This window comes from Oncorhynchus tshawytscha, linkage group LG10 (assembly GCF_018296145.1).
Source record: "Oncorhynchus tshawytscha isolate Ot180627B linkage group LG10, Otsh_v2.0, whole genome shotgun sequence".
NCBI classification, from domain to species: domain Eukaryota; kingdom Metazoa; phylum Chordata; class Actinopteri; order Salmoniformes; family Salmonidae; genus Oncorhynchus; species Oncorhynchus tshawytscha.
In genome coordinates, this window is record NC_056438.1 from 45,509,831 (window position 1) to 45,524,480 (window position 14,650).

At 42.9% G+C, this 14,650-nt stretch overlaps 1 protein-coding gene across 3 annotated transcripts in view; it reads left to right on the top strand.

The window, feature by feature from the left end:
* Nucleotides 1-14,650, top strand: part of gng12a (guanine nucleotide binding protein (G protein), gamma 12a) — a 50,342-nt gene that overhangs the window by 29,884 nt on the left and 5,808 nt on the right. The gene's annotated exons all lie outside the window — the stretch shown is intronic.

Consider the following 14,650-nt stretch of genomic DNA (forward strand, 5'->3'; position numbering starts at 1 on the left):
GTGCACTCTCTCACACATGCATACTGCTCACGTGCACACACACGTTACTCGTATGAACATGCTCATATGCACACACACATACTTACACAGCACACACGCATTCTGCAAATTTGTAAATAGGTAAATTCATTTGCTTCTTGCAGAGGAAATGGTGCCAACATGGAAATGTGTGCTTTTTGTTTTTGACCACCATTTGCCCTTTCATAGAGTGCTGTTTGTTACTTTATCACTTTTCATTGTGAGTTTAGTGGCCCAGTGGTGTGCTTAGTGTATGTCTATTGATCTTATGATTGTTCTTGGCAGAGGCTGCAGCTGATGTTGTCTCATAAAAGGTGATGTGGACAGGCTACACTCTCTCTCTTTCGTTTCCATCTGTAGTGAATGGTTTAATGGTTCCTTTATAAACATGTGCTAAAATGATAATGCACAAGGGGCTGTGGCATATCATGAATTTGGCAGGGGTTATGTTGTCACTAATTGAATGTTCCTGCTTGCTGATTGGACAGGAGCGAAATATCAAAGACCCATATGGTGTGCTGATGTGCACTGAAGTCCTTTGTTGGCTAGCTCCTACTGTATTCCTGCCTGTCTTCTCCTCCCCTCTCAAACCTGTTCCAACTTTCTACTAAGCCAACTTCCTCTCAACATGGAAAATAAACCCGATTTTTATGACGCTCCCTTTGTTGTCCTCTGCTTGGTATGACGTGCGTATGCCATTATTCCTGTCCCTGCTCCCTCGCTCTCTCACCCCTAAACCTGCCCCGGATGGAGGGAGGAGGAGGGAGAGGGCGGAATGCAGGGTGCACCGTGGACCTTTAGCCTTGTAAATGCCACCTACTCTCTTTGGAAACAGTAATGTACATGAAGCTGGACTAGCTCTGGGAGTGGACAGAAAGAATACTTTGTTTATTGTTCCATACAGTCAGGGCTCTCTTGGGGCGAGAGATGGAGATTGGTGTTGATTTGTGAAGTATCACTCCGCCTGCATCATGAATAGCAGTATTCAGTAGAGGAGAGGCGAGAGCAAGAGGACACAATAGCTTTAAGTTTTATGGTGCTACTGTTGCTGGAGCAGATTTTGGCACGGAGCCTATGGCATCATACATACAGCTGCAGTGCTTGCTTTCCCCATCTGAACTCTATCTCTCACTCTGCTCACTCTGTTTCAAACTCTCCCTCGCTCTTTCTCTGCTTCTCTCTTTCTGTCTTCACACTTATTCTATTTTTCAGTCTCTACTTTGTTCTCTTCCACCTCCCACTTTCCTTTCCCTCCTCTCTATCACTTCATCTCCTCTTCTCTCAAATTCCTCAGTTGTTATTTCTCCAGTCCTCACAACTTTCCCTGTTTTCACAACAAAAAAATATATATATATATTATGATCATCTCAACTATTTGCTCTGTGGCCCTGGTTTATAGGCCTAGTTCTGTATATGCCTAGTTTTCAAAACAATGCCATTTGTTTTCCGAAGGGCTGTTAGGCATTGCCTTTGCCACTTGGCCACCGTGGCTCCTGCATGTCACCCTCTTGCGTCTGTGGTGACGTCTTAGGGACATTATCTCCCATAAAGCCTCTGTTTGTTTTGGCTGCCTGGGACCTGATAATGGCCCCATTACTGGAGAATTAGGGCCCCTGTGCACTTTGCTGGAAGACCCACTGTCTGGAATCTGGATCCTACCCAGCTGGCAACTCCTCCTGTTCCCTGCTTACTCCACGGTCGCTAGCCAGTGTTCCACTGGCCAGGCTATTTTTAGGACTGCTGCATGAGGGCTATTGGTGCTTATGTTGTCATCGCATTGGCTGGGTTCCCTTTCATTCAGTCAACTTTGGTACAACATACTGTGGGGAGTCACACTGTCGTGACTTCGGTTGAAGAATCTACAATCGCGCTTGACAAGACCAATGAAAACTACGCCTCGTTGGTAGCCCCGCCTTTCACAGGTGATAAGCGTGAGGCTCGGATTCATTCATTCAGTTATTCCGCTCTTCACCTCAGTGTGAACAGGAATGATTCACGCTAACTAAAACAAACAATTGGAAAACTAGATGGTCTTATATTGCGCCAATTAAACTATCCCATAGGGGTAGAGCGTGCTCACTCCCTGGATGTTGTGTGTTGAAGTTTGTATTTGCCTCCTTATCAAGAACAATTAGTTATTCTTCAATTTGCTGGAGGAATGAGTAAGCTGGCTAAGAAAACAACCGAGATGACGATGGCTAAGCCGGGTTCGGTGTCGAGAACATGCCCCCAGTTATGCTGTTATGCTAGTTCTCTGAAAGATATTCACGATTCGTGTATAGTTTCTCTTAACTTGGAACACGCTTAGGCGGCCCTCACTCTAACCAGTCCGTGGACGCATTGCCATGTACTGCGTGCAAACTCCCTGAAAAGACTAGCATTGTTGACGAAGCTTGGAGTTACCAATAGTGACTTTCCTTTTTCCGGATGTCTGTGCCTTGGCTGGGACCAAGGTGCAGGAAGCGGCGAGGGACTTGGGGCAATGTTCAGAACAGGTGGAATTAGCATCCCAGCAGGGAGATAGTGACCCGGCTAGTTAAATACAGGGCCCAGGTTCGGAAGACGACTTGGTGTCTCTGGAGAGCTCCGGGGGTTTCTCGGGTGATGAAGAGCTTAGTTCCGGGGCAGCCTCATCTTCACGATACGGGATATGGAGGGGGCAGGGCTGGTGCACACGCCTCCGGTGTATGGCAAGCTATCTGGTTACCTAGCCCTGTACCTAGCCCATGGCAATGCATATTCTATGCTCCCTAACAAGCACTGTCACTTTTTGGCTGCTCAGCTGGATAAGGTGTATCGTGCAGAGGGGGTGGCTGCCCGATCACTGTCATCTGTCACTGTGCTGCAGGTTTACCAGACAGAATTGCTGGAGGAGCTGGGCACGGCTTTGGCCACAGGTAAGCCCCACACAGAGCTCCTGGATGAGATCCATTCTGCGCATGTCCTAGTGCACCGCTCGGGAAGAGCATGGGAGCTACTGTGGTGGCACAGCATCATCATTGGCTGACACTTTCGGAGGTGCCATAGAGGGACAGACAGATGTAGCACGATTAGCCGATTGCTCCCATTGGGTTGTTCGGCCCTGGAGGCTATGCAAGTCAAAAATAAGCATTTAGAGGTGTTGCCCGCTTTTCTCCCTCGGTGGTCCTTTGGATGCCGGGGAGGGGCACCTTCCAGAAGGCCGACAGGCAGAGCTCCGCCGGCCAATCGGGATACGTCAGCCCTTGAATCCAGAGTGGATGAGGCTTCAGGCAAACGTTTGCATCTAAATACATTGTTTCAACCCAATTGTTTTCGAGATCAACATGTGAGTTCAATAAAACATTTCCCCAGACACAAGGCTATAGAGAATGGTGCTGATTTTAAATAAAAATACATTTAAATGATTTCTCACAGTCCACGAGTGGGCATCATGCCCCCTCAGATGTCACTTTATGGGAGACTCACTGCCTGCTCCGACCAATGGCGCGCATGTGTAGTGTCGCCCTGGGTAATGCAAACAATGATGTTGGGTTGGAGGCTACAATTCAGGATGGCTGGTACAGTCTGTATTTCCTGGTTCCCAAAAGGGACGGGGTTTTGCGCCCCATTCTAGATATGCATGCCCTGAACAAGCATCTCAGAGTTTGTAAGTTTAAAATGCGCACAAACCGGCGGTTGTTACGGTCCATGTGTCCCGGCGATTCGTTCACCACCTTCGACCTAAAGGATGCGTACATTCCTTGGCACACCTGTATTTGTGGAGTTTATCTCATTGTTCTCTGCAGATTCTCTCAAGCTCTGTCAGGTTGAATGGGGAGCGTCGCTGCACAGCTATTTTCAGGTCTCTCTGATGTTCGATCAGGTTCATGTCCGGGTTCTGCCTGGGCCACTCAAGGACATTCAGAGACTTGTCCCAAAGCTACTCCTGCGTTGTCTTGGCTGTGGGCTTAGGGTCATTGTCCTATTGGAAGGTGAACCTTTGCCCCAGTCTGAGGTCCTGATCACTCTGGAGCAGATTTCATCAAGGATCTCTCTGTACTTTGCGATGTTCATCTTATCGATCCTGACCAGTCTGCCAGTCCCTGCAGCTGAAAAATCACCACAGCATGATGCTACCATCACCATGCTTCACCGTAGGGATAGTATTGGCCAGGTGATGAGTGGTGTCAGGTTTCCTCTAGATGTGATGTTTTGCATTCAGGCCAGTTCAATCTTGGTTTCATTCGACCAGATAATCTTGTTTCTCATAGTCTGAGAGTCCTTTAGGTGCCGTTTGGCAAACTCCAAGCGGGTTGTCATGTGCCTTTTACCGAGGAGTGGCTTCCATCTGGCCACTCTACCATAAAGGCCTTATTGGTGTGTTGCTACAGAGATGGCTGTCCTTCTGGAAGGTTTTCCCATCTCAACAGAGGAACGCTGAAGCTCTGTCAGAGTGACCATCGGGTTCCTTGTCACCTCCCTGACCAAGGCCCTTCTCCCCTGATTGCTCAGTTTGGTCTGGTGGCCATTTCTAGGAAGAGTCTTGGTGGTTCCAAACTTCCATTTAAGAATGATGGCAGCCGTTGTGTACTTGGGGACCTTCAATGCTGCAGAAATGTTTTGGTACCCTTCCCCAGATCTGTGCCTCAACACAATCCTGTCCCGGAGCTCTATGGACAATTCATTTGACCTAATGACATGGCTTTTGGTTTTTGCTCTGACATGCACTGTCAACTATGGGGCCTTATATAGACAGGTATGTGCCTTTTCAAATCATTTCTAACCAATTGAATTTACCACAGGTGGACTCCAATCAAGTTGTAGAAACATCTCTTGGATGATTAATGGAAACACAGCGATGGGTCTGTATACTTATGTAAATAAGGTATTTCTGTATTTAAATTTGCAAATATTTCTAACAACCTGTTTTCGCTTCGTCATAATGGGGTATTGTGTGTAGATTGATGATTTATTTATTTTTTAAAATCTATTTGAGAATAAGGCTGTAATATAACAAAATGTGGGAAAGGTGAAGGGGTCTGAATACTTTCCGAATGCAGGGTCAGTCAGTTCCAATACCATATTTACAATGTGCAGGGATACTGGAGTAATTGAGGTATAGGGGTAAGGTGAATAGGCATCAGGATATATAATAAACATTCTGTCCTTTCCTCCTTGTGATTATGGTCTTGTGATGTGGGGCAGGTGCCTGCATTCCCCTTCACTGAGGTCATGGAGAAGAAACTGTCAGTTGACACAAGCTATTTATAACTCAATTCCGTGCATGGTTCAATGGGGAAATTCCATTAGGTTTACCCCCAACACTGAAGCAGAATTCTAGTGCAATGATTCAATGGCCTTAAAGACCCCTTCTCCACTCTCAGGGGAAAATTATTCTGCACGTAAATGTAGTTCTTGTGGAAGACCATGACAACAGTGTGTGTACGGTCTCTAGTGCCCTGTTAAAATATTAAACAATGCAATTCCTTTCTTGAAGAAATCACTGGTTGGAATGGTGAAAGGTCAGAACTGTTTGCATTTATAAGATGCTTAGGCCTACATCAAGTAAAGGGTGAACAAGGATACATGTTTTACAAGTGGGTAGTGCTGAGCAATTCACCATGTATGTCAGTTATTTTTTGTTTTTCAACAACTAATTGAATTCCATTTCGTTACGTTTTCTTCTGTGAGCTCAATGCGCACATGCGCTGCAGTTTATCCTGAGATAAATCAGATCATGCCAGTACTGTGCGATGTAGTAGGGAGATGTAGTTTCCAACAGGCCAATGTTCTACTGTGTTTCTTTTACGCCCGCTACATAAGAGACAGAAGATTGCTTGATCAAGATGGGATACATCGAGAGCAGTTGCTTCGCGATGTATTGGTATTCACAACAGCCATAAAAGTACATTATAATTTGGCGATTCCACGATTCCAATATTTTTGGTATCTCAGATTGTTCTGGCAATTCTAACATAGGAACTTCATTGGGTGGAAGGACATTTAAAATGCTGAAATTGGAAAATGTAGCCCCCTTTTAGAACTACAGTTGAAGTCAGAAGTTTACATATACCTTAGCCAAATACATTTAAACTCAGTTTTTCACAATTCCTGACATTTAATCCTAGTAACAATTCCCTGTCTTAGGTCAGTTAGGATCACCACTTTATTTTAAGAATGTGAAACGTCAGAATAATAGAGTGATTTATTTCAGCTTTTATTTCTTTCATCACATTCCCAGTGGGTGAGAAGTTTACATACACTCAATTAGTATTTGGTAGCATTGCCTTTAAATTGTTTAACTTGGGTCAAATGTTTCGGGTAGCCTTCCACAAGCTTCCCACAATAAGTTGGGTGAATTTTTGCCCATTCCTCCTGACAGAGCTGGTGTAACTGAGTCAGGTTTGTAGTTCTCCTTGCTCGCACACGCTTTTTCAGTTCTGCCCACAAATCTTCTATAGGATTGAGGTTAGGAATTTGTGATGGCCACTCCAATACCTTGACTTTGTTGTCCTTATGCCAAGTATGCTTGGGGTCATTGTCCATTTGGAAGACCCATTTGCGACAAAGCTTTAACTTCCTGACTGATGTCTTGAGATGTTGCTACAATATATCCACATAATTTTCCATCCTCTTGATGCCATCTATTTTGTGCACCAGTCCCTCCTACAGCAAAGCACCCCCACAACATGATGCTGCCACCCCCGTGCTTGACGGTTGGGAGGGTGTTCTTCTGCTTGCAAGCCTCCCCCTTTTTCCTCGAATCATAACGATGGTCATTATGGCCAAACAGTTCTATTTTTGTTTCATCAGACCAGAGGACATTTCTCCAAAAAGTACGATCTTTGTCCCCATGTGCAGTTGCAAACCGTAGTCTGGCTTTTTTTGGCGGTTTTGGAGCAGTGGCTTCCTTGCTGAGCGGCCTTTCAGGTTATGTTGATATAGGACTCGTTTTACTGTGGATATAGATACTTTTGTACCTGTTTCCTCCAGAATCTTCACAAGGTCCTTTGCTGTTGTTCTGGGATTGATTTGCACTTTTCGCACCAAAGTACGTTCATCTCTAGGAGGCAGAACGTGTCTCCTTCCTGAGCGGTATGACGGCTGTGTGGTCCCATGGTGTTCATGTTTGCATACGATTGTTTGTACAGATGAACGTGCTACCGTCAGGCGTTTGGAAATTGCACCCAAGGATGAACCAGACTTGTGGAGGTCTACAATTATTATTTTTTTTGGAGGTCTTGGCTGATTTCATTAGATTTTCCCATGATGTCAAGCAAAGGTAGGCCTTGAAATACATCCACAGGTACACCTCCAATTCACTCAAATGCTGTCAATTAGCCTATCAGAGGCTTCTAAAACCATGACATTTCCTGAAATTTTCCAAGCAGTTTAAAGGCACAGTATGTAAACTTCTGACCCACTGGAATTGTGATACATTGAATTATAAGTGAAAAATTCTGTCTGTTAACAATTGTTGGAAAAATTGCTTATGTCATGCACAACGTAGATGCCCTAAAAGACTTGCTAAAACTATAGTTTGTTAACAAGACATTTGTGGAGTTGTTGAAAAACGGGTTTAAATGACTCCAACCTAAGTGTATGTAAACTTCTGACTTCAACAGTATAATGTACATGTCTCCTGTAAGACCATGTGATCTGTGAACCATACATGATGCAGATAACATCTTGGTGTCATTATACTCGTTATAGGTTTCTCTCAATTATGAAGTATGATTCTAGATTCTGAAATAAAAAAACATGTTCATTTATTCAACATGCAAAATATAAATATCTCAAAAGTACTCTTTTTGATTATGCTCATTTTAGACATTTTATTTGTAGAATATACTCTTCAAACACCGCAAATGTCCAGAGTGGGCTCTCAATCAGGGGTTGTAGGTATCATTGCATACGAGAACATTATATTTTCTCAAATGCGTATATTTTTTTGGATCATAGTTGTAGATTTTATAAACAGAGTTCACAAGGATCAGAGCTCTGTGGCCGTTTGCAAACAGTAAATGTGTTTTTTAAATGTAGTTGCCTTCCTAAAACATAAATACATTCATCATAATTATGTTTTACAGTCAAAATTGCAAATAGATTTGTCAAAAGAACACGACTGCCTGCCAAAAGATTAATGCAACCCTACTTTTCTCTTGAGTCCAAGCAGACAAAACAAAAGTTAAGTCTGCCTTTTAATAATCCCAGTCGAAGATTGAACATTTTTCGAACATTTTCTTTGCAGTCAGTAGATCATGCTGATCAAACTTGGAATTACAAACAATTTCATACACATCAAATGAAATATATATTTTTAAAGCACATTGTGTGCAGGATTATTTCCTCAGTATCATAACAAACCAATGACATGTATTCAATACAAAGGCTGGTTTGCTCATTGTTTTGAAGACTTTCCAATGGTGCACAGAAACACAATCCACAATAGAAATAAGGGAAGGTGAATACAATGGAGAAAAACAACTGATATGAATGTATAGGCTTCAATCTACACCAAAACAAAGCTCTATAAAGGCTAGGTTTCCATCCAATTGGTGACATATTTCCGTGCAAATATTCTTAAATACGCGTAAAGAAAATGAATGATGCACATTTTCTCACCAGTGGTGTGTTTCCACCAAACTGACTTGTTGCAGATAAAAAATCAGTGCCTGATGACGTAGTGCACACAATGTTGTTTTTCGCTTGTTTTCATGTACCGAATAAAGATCTAAAGTCTCAATCATGGGTTGTTGGTATTATTGCATATGAGAACATTATAGAGTTTCTCAAACACGTACATTTTTTTGGAACAATGTTTTAGATTTTCTAAACAGAGTTCACAAGATCCCGCCATGTCGAGTTTCCATCACATTTTCAACTCTACTGTTTTGTCACAAAAGCTGTTGTGTTATTAGTAAATGTGCCCACTCTGGTCTTGACACCTGCGCTCTAGCCAACCGCTCACAGATACAGTACAGAAAAGCTGCGCGGGTAGGCTAGTCTTCATAATGAGATTATTATGGATATGTTTATTTGTCAAATGACAGTCAAGCATCGACCATTATGTCACCAGAATCAGACACTCAATATTTATTGGAAAGGAGCATCGAGATCAACGTTCACTTTCACCACCCTGAGAAGTTCATTGTCAGTTATTTAATTGTAGCCTAATAAACTGCATGATTTCCTGAGTCGTAGTGGGAGGACCACACACCATATCATCGCGTGACATGTCAATTTTTGCGCTGCTTCTTAACACACTGCTCGCTTAACCTGAAAGCCAGCCTGCACCAATGTGTCAGAGGAAACAAAGTTCGACTAACGACCGAAGTCAGCTTGCAGGCGCCCGGCCCGCCACAAGGAGACGCTAGAGCTCCCAGAGCAACCCCGGCCAAACCCGAACGGAGCTGGGACAATTGTGCTCCGCCCTATGGGTCTCCCAGGCACAGCCTGCTGAGATCGAACCCCAGGCTGTAGTGGCACCTCAGCGCTGCGATGCAGTGCCTTCGACCACTGCACCAGTGGGAGATCACATTATACATTTTACCGACATAAAAAGATCCCACCATGTCGAACAAACAAATGATCTGTCGGCATTTGTAAAATTATACAGAAGCTTCCTGTTTCCGTCATAGCTGTCCTGATAAAAAAAATTGTCAGTATGACTGAACTGGCATAAAACTGTGGATGAAAACATGGTTAGTATCGAGGATGATGTCTTATGAGTTACCTAAAGTTACTTAAAAGTACTGCTTGCCGGAAACAGGGAACACAATTGCACACATTTCTCTTCTGAGGGAAACAACGTATTCAATTCAAAACACTTAACAGTGAATTTTGTATTCACTGATGACATTTGTATTTAAAGTTTTGCAAAAGTTGTTGTAAGATATGCAAGTCAGGTAATTAGGCAAGAAAATCATCAGAAGTTCTGTAAATGTATTTAAGCATTTGATCATCGCTGTTCTGCTATAGACATGTTTCCACACAGATCGAAAAATTGCTTGTACGCGACTGAGAAACTGTATTCAGCACATGTGAAAAAAGAACATTTGATTTGATTTATTCGCCTACGAGACATTGCCACGCCAAACATTCTACGACCGCGATGTTGAATGCAGAAATAGTCCAGCTAACCGGATAACATTTCTTCCCAGAGGCGGGCATTCTATCTCTAGAGGACACTTTTATGGCTGCTCTGTCAGTAAAGACTCAACATGGGTTGAAGAGTGCATGGGGCAGAAATGAGCCTAAAGCAATTACATGGGAATTTGGGATTTGTCGACTCTTCTGAAATGAGTTCAGTCTAGAGGCAGCTGTCTAGACAGAGCTGTGTTGTGCTGTTGGACCAGAGCTTGCTGAGCATTGGGTGAAACCTCTAAAAGCAACAGGACCGTTTTTTAATAAAGAGCGCCTGTGTGCATGTATGTCTGGAGGTATGTGTGGACAAGGGAATGACTATATGAGTACAGTACTGGACAAGTGTCTTTTGTGTGTGTGTGTGTGTGTGTGAAACAGAAATATATCAAGTAATCTTCCGTAGTCGGTGGAGGTAGTTCACTGGCATAGCTTTGCATGACGAGCCACCTGGTCTGAGACCTGAATACTTGTGGTGTGTTATGGTGGCTTCCAGAGATAATATCAGGACTTAAGGTCAGCAGGCTAACACGGTCTTGGGGGTGGCTGTACCAAGAACACAGGCCCTTTACTTAATGATTACTTTTGACTCTCATTTGCCACCAATGCTAATACCAGACTGGGTGGGGTCACCCAAGCTAAGTTATCTCTGGAACCATGCCCTCTTCTTTGGGGTGGTGCACTTTTTCCTCATCTTTTACCCCAGAACGGACGTCACCAATGTCTCACCCCTGCAGCTTTTTCTCTGTGAACCTACTAATGTACTAATGGTGCAGCTCAAATAACCACTAGGTTTATGAAGTTACTGAACTCTCACTGCACTACATTCTTCCAAACACTGGAACCTTGTGAGTTGTCTGCATGATCTAATCTTTCTCTTTTTAACATCCACCGACTACTGTTCGAGTTGTCCGAGCTATTCGATTGGCCTAGGTGACAAAAGGTATCCAACAGAAAGACTGGACCAGTGCAGTCTCAACCAGTGTGCATGACAACAGTTGCTTGGCAAGCTAAAGGCTGAACAACTCGGAGCAGTTTTTCTGGTGGGAATGGAATGATGTCATCCTCTCTAGCTCCTCAGTGCCTCGATGTTTCTCACACTTCAACAAACACAAGCTCCTACCATCAGCAGCTTTTCTGTTTCTCTCTCTCATCGACTTGTAAAACTATCCTACTTTACTCAGCAAAACCAATGGTCTTTTATGGTGTTCGGTAAACTGGGTAACGAAGTGAACACAACGAAGTGTTTACTGTAAACAAGTGATTGCCAGCGGGGCTGCTCTTCTATGAACCACAATTATGGTGTTGTAGGAGAAAACTATTTTATTTTATTCACAGACTCAGCTGGAAAATGCTCATACTGGCAAAAGAGCACGGCTCGACTGGTGTGAACAGCTACTTTGAGCTTTTCCCCTGCAGACAAGGGAACTCCTGCAGCAAATATACAGCTGTAGGATCTTAATTTGAGACAAACTTGCTACAGCAGGAAAACAACACTGCAGCAACAGAAAATGTGAATTATTATGTGGATTAGCATTAATTAACCATTTTTTGTAGGGGTTGATACATTTTTAGTAAGGGAAAATCACGTTTGAAATTTCAAATAGGAAATTATAAACTTCAGAGGCACTTTTAAACCTCAAGTACAGTACCTGTTTTAAATGTCCTGCATTGCAGGAAAGTTCTCCTGCAACAGGGGGGTCAAATTCAGATCTTACATCTGTGGAGTGAAACTGAAGGTGTTTCTCACCCTTTGCCTTGATGACAGCTTTGCACACTCTTGGCATTCTCTTAAGTGTGCCTTGTTAAAAGTGAATTTGTGGAATTTCTTGCCTCAATGTGTTTGAGCCAATCAGTTGTGTTGTGACAAGGTAGGGGTGGTATACAGAAGATAGCCCTATTTGGTAAAAGACCAAGTCCATACTATGGCAAGAACAGCTCAAATAAGCAAAGAGAAATGACAGTCCATCATTACTTTAAGACATGAAGGTCAGTCAATCTGTAAAATTGTGCAGTCAATCTGTAAAAAGTGCAGTTGGACTTTCAAATGCAGTCGCAAAAACCATCAAGAGCTATGATGACACTGGCTCTCATGAGGACCGCCACAGGAAAGGAAGACCCAGAGTTACCTCTGCTGCAGAGCATAAGTTCATTAGAGTTACCAGCCTCAGAAATCAGTAATTAACTGCACCTCAGATTGCACCTCGCAGAGTTCAAGTAACAGACATCTCAACATCAACTGTTCAGAGGAGACTTTGTGAATCAGGCCTTCCATGGTTGAATTGCTGGAAAGAAACCACTACTAAAGGACACCAATAAGAAGAGGAAACTTGCTTGGGCCAAGAAACACGAGCAATGGATATTCGGCTGGTGGAAATTTGTCCTTAGGTCTGATGAGTCCAAATTTGCGATTTTTGGTTCCAACTGCCGTGTCTTTGTGAGATGCAGAGTAGGTGAATAGCTGATCTCCGCATGTATGGTTCCCACCATGAAGCTTGGAGGAGGTGGTGTGATGTGTGGGGGTTCGTTGCTGGTGACACTGTCTGTGATTTATTTAGAATTCAAGGCACACTTAACCAGCATGGCTACCACAGCATTCTGCAGCGATAAGCCATCCCATCTGGTTTACGCTTAGTGGGTCTATCGTTTGTTTTTCAACAGGACAATGACCCAAAACACACCTCCAGGCTGTGTAAGGGCTATTTGACCAAGAAGGAGAGTGATGGAGTGCTGCATCAGATGACCTGGCCTCCACAAACACCTGACCTCAACCCAATTGAGATGGTTTGGGATGGGTTCAACCGCGGAGTGAAGGAAAAGCAGCCAACAATTGCTCAGCATATGTGGGAACTATTTCAAGACAGCATTCCTCATGAAGCTGGTTGAGAGAATACCAAGAGTGTGCAAAGCTGTGATCAAGGCAAATGGTTGCTACTTTGAAGAATCTAAAAACACTTTTTTGGTTACTACATGACTCAATATGTGTTATTTCATTAGTTTTGATGTCGTCGCTATTATTCTACAGTGTAGGAAATAGTAAAAATAAAGAAAAACCCTTGAATTTATGTGTCTAAACTTTTGACTGGTACTGTATATAATTTTTTATATGCCAAGACGATTAAATCAAGAGTAGTCTGATTGGGTGACAATATTAGCCTATCACTTGTGAATGATACCCAGTTTAAGGCAAGAAACAGTACATGCCTTTTGTTAGCGATTTTAAAAAATCATAGTCGCACAACTCATGTAGCCTAGCCCATAGGCCTATTTGTATTTGATAAGGTTTGTATCACAACTAAAGTGGCCAAATAACTTCGCAAAATGAAGCACATTAATCCGCACCGAGTGAGTTCCAAGTTTGGGGAAGATAATTTTCACAATATAAATGCACCTTTTTATAATAAAAGCATTACATGCATAATCGCATTTGCGGTCACTTTTGAGAAGGGTGTTGTCCTGCTAATGGAACATTCGCGGTTATACCCACAACTGTCCCAGACTATGCTTGGAATATTTATTTTTTGCACAGAATAGAATAGGTCAACCTTTGTATTATGGGGGATTGTAGGTTGACATAGGCTAGTGTTTTTGCTCATCTTGTTGGTTGACGAAAAGTGAATGTGGACTGTTCTTCCAATAGCTTCATGCGCCTTGGAATAGGATAAGGAAGCTTGCAGTTGCATCCCTGATGTGTCTGTCTTCACTTGCAGCCTGTGAGAAAGACCCGATCACATGATGGATAGTCATGTGAGTGAGAGCGGCTTCGTAGCACGCAGCCGGAGAAGGGAATTCTAATTATTATATTCAGCCCAAGGGCACAACGGCCGCTGGCCGCAAAAGGCATGTATTTATTTAGGCCACACAAAGGGGATGCTGCTGGGAAATGCGATGCATTATCAAGTGCTTGTCAAATTGTGAATGAGATACTGATGAATCGTGTACAGCCTGCGCAAAATAACAAAGCAGAGATCACGCCGTTCATGCAACTTTTTTCAAATCATCATTAGAGTCGCATCATGCAGCATTACAATATACTATTAATTTAAACATATAGCCCAATGTTTGTATCACAACTAAAGTTACATAAATAACTAAATAAATTCAGCATATAGGAGTACCTGTTTCTTTGTTAAACACTCAACACAGAATAGCCACATGTGCACACTCCCTCAAATAATTTGGAGGAAATATAATTTGTATTTTACTCAGCTATGTTCATTTTACTCAGGTACGTTCAATTGTATTCTTCATACTATAAAATAAAATGAAATAATGCCAAATCTTGTCTGCTAAATGAACTAGTGTAGCCCATAGCCATATGGTATAGCCAGATCAGGGCCTAACATAAGGACAACTCAGAGTATGCTATTCTGTTCTTCTGAAATAGACCACATTTTACTGTCAATTCACAGTTATTTGCTTGACAATCACAGGCTGACAACATTTCATGACCGCCACAGCCCTATCTACTGCCAATGTTTGTCTGTCGATTGCATGACTGTGTGCTCGACGTTATACACCTGTCAGC